At 63.3% G+C, this 6356-nt stretch overlaps 1 pseudogene; it reads right to left on the bottom strand.

The window, feature by feature from the left end:
• Window positions 1-691: 691 nt before the first annotated feature.
• LOC137757968 (thimet oligopeptidase-like) lies at window positions 692-4109 on the bottom strand (annotated as a pseudogene).
• Between the last annotated feature and the right edge of the window lie 2247 nt (window positions 4110-6356).

Below are 6356 nucleotides of genomic sequence, written 5' to 3'. Positions count from 1 at the left end.
GGCCTTTGGGCAGAATTGCTAGGACGCAGGAAGGCGGCCCCTTGCAGTGGTCCAGACTTCAGCAGCTGCCGATGAGCGGAGGGAGCCAGCCGGCCGGCCGTGAGCAGGAGGACAGGGCACAGGGACAGCCACAGCCGGGCTTCCAGCAGCTGTGCCCACCGCCAGAAGCAGCTGCAGCCAATCACAGCCCCCGACATGCCAAACAGTGCCGGGCAAGAGGCCGGCAGGAAACTGACACCCCCTCACTGGAGAGCCTGCCCGGCTGGGATGCAGGGCACCATCGGTGTCTGAACTCACCCCACAGCTCAGCCGTCTCCCAGTGACCCCAGCGCATCACCACGGCCCCAGGGCTGATTCCCGACCAAGGTCAGAACTCCCCCCAGTGTGACGGCCCCCATGCCACTGCTGTGGTGGAAGGGACGGCAGGCAGAGACCAGGAGTAGAGTCTTTTTATTAATGGCTGCATTTTCAAAGAACAGTTTTGTTACCAGGAAAGCTCCCCAGGAAGGGATTGCATTAGTGCAACAAGGGGGAGCCTTGACGCCAGGCTCTCCAGACACGTCCAGGTGGAGACTTTTGGCCGAGGCCGGGCCGCCAGGGACTCAGGGGCTGGGAGGACACGCGACCCCTCCCCTGCCCCGGTGGGGCGCTAAGGCACCGGGCCCGCCTGGGTGGGCAGAACCCCGTGCCGTCAGCAGGCCGGTGGCTTGCAGCCCTCAACCTGCAGCCCTTTGCTCAGGAGGAAGGGCATCCTGCGTGGGGTCACAGGCCAGGAAGAGCTTCACCATGCCCTTGGCATCCTTGGAGCCACCTGGCCTCAGAATGCAGCTTCTGTAGTCCATGGCAACCTGCCGAGAGGGGGCGGGGCTGCAGGAGGGTGGAGCTCCGCCTTCACTGAGGGTGTGGGTGTGGCCACCTGTGCTGTGACTGAACAAAGGGCAGGGGAGCAGGGGGTCCAGGGCAGGGCCCTCAGAGCCTGGCAGGCCCAGGCGGGCGGCACAAGCATCTAGGCCCAGGCCAAGGACCTCTGTGTTGGTCTGCGCGGCAGGATGGCCTCTCACCTTGCCACTCAGGACGCCCTCCTACTTGAAGCGTGTGTGGAACGTGTCCGCGGAGTACACCTCGCTGCACGGGTAGCCATAGGACTGGGCGTTGTATCTTCCTGCCAGGCGGCCGAAGGTCGCAGGCAGGTGGGTCCTGGGGACACAGGCGGAGAGGCTCCTGCCCGGCCCCACTGGCCGCTCCGTGCCCCTTCCCCAGAGCGCAGAGCTTGGGGCCTCAAAGCAGCCCTGTCTGAGTCCCCTGCCACTACAGGGAGTATTGGCCCAACACTTCTAGAAAACGGGGACCTTGCGGGCAACTCAGTGGAGGGACACAAATCAATCTTTGCCGACTTTCTGCTGAAGCTCACGGGGGTTCACCCCTAAGCCTCTTACAAGGACAGCTGTCTGAGGCTCTGAGGGATGAGTCAGGGCTCGCCCTCCAGCACGGGGAAGAGCGCGGGTTAAAGCGCTCAGGAGAGAGTGAATTGCGTCTCCGCACCGACACGCACCGGCAAACCTCGTCGACGCGTTCCGTTCCGGGCTATGAAGCCCTTGCAGGCTCTCCAGAAAGCACGTGCAGATACGCCCACCCCACCCCTTCGCGACTCCGTGGGCCACAGCTGGAGGGACCAGCCCAGGAACCCAGGCAGGAAGAGGCCAGAGGTCAGCGGGACTTGGCCAGAGCCCGTCAGTCGGTCCCCCCTTCACACACCACCAGAGGATCCTCTTGACCTGGGCAGTAGCCGCCAACCGACCGCTAAGGTGGGCCCGGCGCGCGCTTGCCTACCTGGCGTGGCTGGGACCCTGAGGATCTCCTGGCAGAGGCGGGCATTGTCCTGGGCCGGGTCCGCGGGCGTCTGTGTGTGCAGGGCCTGGTCCACCTCGGCCAGGACGATCTGGCTCAGGTTGAAGAGGCCTGGGGGGCGGGAGGAAGGAGACGGGGGGGATGGCACTGTGTCCAGGCCGCGCTTTCCAGCCGGGCGGTCTGGGCACCCCCTTCCCTTCCCTCGGCCCAGCTGCACCTGGGTTGGCCTACCGGGACTTGATGAGCTTGTCCCGCAGCCCCTGGGGGACGGCGCTGCCCATGCCCCACCGAGACTGGCAGCAGCGCCAAGGCCTCACAGTGTGTGGTGCCCCCGGCCCCAGAGCCTCCCCTCTGGTTCTCATCACCGGCTGTCACCAGAGTCGCAGGCAACGTGCCTTTCTTTTCGTTTGTCTTCTTTCCGGCCCTCAGCCACGCAAAGGTGTGAAGCCCTGACACTCGCTGCCACGTGGATGCACCCTGAGAACACGATGCTCAGCGAGAGAAGTCAGACACAGAAGGACACACAGGGTGTGACCCCACTGAGGGGAAACGTCCAGAACAGGTAGATCCACAGAGTCAGAGTGGGTTCCTGGTTGTCAGGGGCAGGGGAGGGGAGGGGAGGGAATGATCAGTAAGGGCGTGAGGGACATTTTTGGGGTGAGGGAAATGTTCCAGAACAGGGCAGTAGTGACGGCTGCACAGCTCAGTAAAGTGTCCCCACGCACTCCGGTTGCAGCCTGTGAGAGCATCGCTCTCAGGACGAAGGGCTGACCGCAGGAAGACTGAACGAGCACTGGGTCCTGGGCCCAGACGCTCAGCTGGGGACCCCGCCGTGGGGAAGTCACTGGGACTTGCTGAGCCTCCACCGAGACTGGCAGCAGCCCCAGGGCCTCACAGGGCGCGGCGCTCCCGGCCCCAGAGCCTACCCTCTGGTTCTCATCACCGCCTGTCACCAGACTTGCAGGCAACGTTCCTTTCTTCTATTTTGTCTTTTTTAAGGCAACTCTTGAATACATGTATTTAACATGCAGGGAACCAGTCCTGACTCCTTGATCTGGGACTTCCAGCCTCCAGAGTCTCGCGGCCATCCACTTCCCTTGTTTACGCGCCCAGTGCGTGGTTGGGTTTGATGATGGAAACTGACACCGAGGGCATCACCACGTGCGGGGTGACATCAGCGGAAGAATCCCGGTGGCGAGGGCCTGCCTGAGGACCACGGGAGAGCCCGGGCCCTCCCCGCCCCCTGCCTGCAGCCCCTCGCCCGCACCCTCCTGAGAGCAGAGCTGGTGCATCGCTTGCCAGAACTCATGGAAGTAGGTCTCCAGCTCATCATGCTGCAACAGGGAGGGCGGGTTGGGCGTAGGCTTGGTGAAGTTGGCCACCATGGCCGCGATGGCGATCTGGCGCCTCCCATCCTGCTGCAGGCAGCCCGGCTGCAGGCCAAAGCAGGCCATGTGCCCGGACTTCCCTTCCCTGGGGGAGGGACGCGGGTGAGGCCCCGCTTCCACAGAGGAGCCCCGGCCCACGGCCGACAGGTTCCCCCACGCATGCACTGAGGGTAGAGGTCCAGGTGGAACTTGCTGATGGATGACCTTGCCCGAGGCCGCGTCCCGGACCGTGTAGAGCCTCACATCTTCATCTTCGTGACACATGTTGGCGCCTTCCTCCAGGTCGAAGGTCAGCCCCAGCAGCTCCTGGGAGATGGCCAGCCGCCCCGCGCGTGACCACCTGCATGGGGAAGGATTCATTGAGCAGGTGCTGGTCCACGTGGTAGCGCGTCTCCTCCCCCTGGTTCATGTAGTAGCGCAGGTCCTAGACGTTGATGGGCCCGTCAAAGTGCAGGCCCCGCCTCTGGCACTCAGCCTTCTTTAGCTCCAGGATCACGGCCGCTCCTGCTCCCCGAGGGGCTTCAGCTTCTGGGCCAGCTCATCTGCGGGCGGAGGGGAGAGGCTCAGCTATGTCCCTGTGGCAGCCCCCCAGCCGCCCCCCCACCTCACGCCCCTCGAGGCAGAATGAAGGGTTGGGGAAGGCGACCCCCAAGGGCTGACACAGTGGGGTCTCAGGCAGCACCACGTCCAGTCAAGGTCCGCCTGACCCCCGTCCCCACTGGGACTCGGGGAGGCGGGGTTACCTAGGAAAGTGGCCACCACCTGGCTGGTCTTGGCCGCGTTCATCTCCAGCACGGAGTCGGCACGCGTGCTGAACCCCAGCAGGCGGGACTTCTGAGCCTGCAGCCTTACCAGCTCCCCGAGGATCGCGCAGTTCTCCTGGAACCCAGAGATGGCCAGCGCTGGGGACCGTGGGCCACGCCCTCCCCACAGGCCCCGGGCCAGGTCTCTGTGGGCGGTGCAGGTGGCAGGGCTCTCAGGCCACTGGCGGGCACAGCCAATCCCCCTCCCTCCTCCTCCTGGCCCGGATTTCTAGACACTTTGGTGCTGTCCTAACACGTGGTCTTTATGAACACAGGTCCTTTTGGAACCAGAAACGGCTGTGAACCGTGATGAGCTCTAAGGCCAAGGGCAGGAAGAAATGCGACCAGGCTCTCCAGGAGCCACCCAGGGGCCTCCCCGGGCTCAACAATACAAACTCGGCTGCCGTGCAGACAGCAGCTCATCCCCACGGCGCCTGAACACCCAGCCCCTGGACGGCGAGAGGCCTGTTGCTGCAGGTGGCCCGTGGCTGGCTGGTGAGGCCCGGCCCCAGGCGTACGTCACCTTCTCTGGGGCCACCTCTCCAGGTCTGCGGTGGGGTTCTCCTGGGAGCCCCCAGTCACCACAGGACCAACGTGGCCTGTCTGCAGCCCAAGAAGGTGGGGACACAGGACTGTCCTCCGTGCCCCCCACATCACCCGCGAGGCCGAGCAAGCACCAGTGGTGTCTGCGGGGAAGATGAAGGGCTCATGCACAGCCCCCATCTACTGAAGATGCTAAACGGGAGAAGCACAGGCTGCAGCCACACGCGTTGTGGACCAAACGCAAGTGTCCTTGCAGGAACCGATGTCTGAATGTCAAGGCTGTACCCGGGCCACAGTGAGAAGGCCCAGACCCCACGCAAGGCACAGAGAGGGGATGGGGGGAACATCTGCGAATCTGAGCTCATCGGGCATCACCCCAGAGGGAGAGGGAGAGGGAGAGAGGCAGAAGGAGATACGGAGGGAGAGGGAGAGACTTCTCTCCCTTCCCTGGGGGTTCTCTAGTGCAGCCAAGGCCGAAAACCACTGCATTTCGGGAAATGGGTCCTCGTAGAAAAGTTAAATAGTAGCTCATGGCATTATGGACACATATTAAAAAGGCCCCAAATCTTGGGGAGTCAGGGAGGGGAGCTGGCGGCTGCCTCGTAAACGAGGAGAAATTGGGCGTCAGAGGAGGTGCCTGTGCAGCCCGCTGTCGCCACCCAGGGCCCCGTAGACTTCATCTCCCAGCTGTGGTCCCAGGCTGGAAGTCAGCGGGGAGGTCAGGCTGTCCAAGCATCAACTTTGACTTCAGGGCTGATCTAAAAGGTGCCTGGTGTCTGTTGAAGCAGAAAAAAGAGAAAGCAGTGGGGAGAGCATGGGAGGGAGAGGGAGCCCCCCTCCTCAGCCCTTCTCCCTCTGTTCCTCCCTCCCTCTCCCTCCCTGCCTCTCACTCTCGCCTCTCCCTCCATCTCTGCCTCTGACTATCTCTGTCCCTTCCTCTCCCTCTCTCCTTCCCTCTCTCTCCTGTTCCTCTTTCCCTGTCCCTCTCTCCCTCCCTCTCTTCCTGTCCCTCTATCCCTGTCCCTCTCTCCCTCTCCCTCTTTCCCTCTCCCTCTCCCCCTACCCCCCTTTCCCTCTCCCCCTTTCCCTCTCCCTCTCTCCCTGTCCCTCTCTCCCTCTCCCTCCCACTTTCCCTGTCTCACTTTCCCTGTCCCTCTCTCCCTCTACCTCTTTCCCTCTCCCTCTCTCCCTCCCTCTCTCCCTCTCCCTCCCTCTCTCTCCCTCTCCTTCCACCTCCTTCCCTCTCTGGAGAGGGAAGGAGGTGGAAGGAGAGGGAGAGAGAGGGAGGGAGAGGGAGGTGGGAGACGGAGAGAGAGGTGGGAGAAGGAGAGGGAGAGGGATAGAGAGAGGGAGAGAGAGACGTCTCTCCCTCCCTCCCTCTATTCCTCTCTCCCTCCTAGTCTCCCTCTCCCTCCGTCTCTCCATCTCATCACACCCTCCCAGAGAGGGAGAGGCAGAGACGAGGGAGAGGGAGAGGGAGAGAGGGAGGGAAACGGAGAGGGAGGGAAGGAGACTTCTCTCCTTCCCTCTCTCTCTCCCTGTTTCCCTCCCTCTCTCCCTCCCTCTATCCCTCCCTCCCTCCCTCTCTCCCTTTCCCTCTCCTTCTCTCCCTCTCCTCCCTCTCCCTCCTTCTCTCCATCTCCTCACTCCCTCCAGAGAGGGAGAGACAGAGGGAGAGGCAGAGACGAGGGAGAGGGAGACAGGGAGAGGGAGAGGGAGGGGGGCAGAGAGGGAGAGAGAGGGGGGAGACAGGGACAGGGAGGGGGGGAGAGAG

Source organism: Eschrichtius robustus, unplaced genomic scaffold, assembly GCF_028021215.1.
Source record: "Eschrichtius robustus isolate mEscRob2 unplaced genomic scaffold, mEscRob2.pri scaffold_542, whole genome shotgun sequence".
Classification (NCBI taxonomy): Eukaryota; Metazoa; Chordata; class Mammalia; order Artiodactyla; family Eschrichtiidae; genus Eschrichtius; species Eschrichtius robustus.
This window is presented reverse-complemented; position numbering and strand designations above follow the sequence as displayed.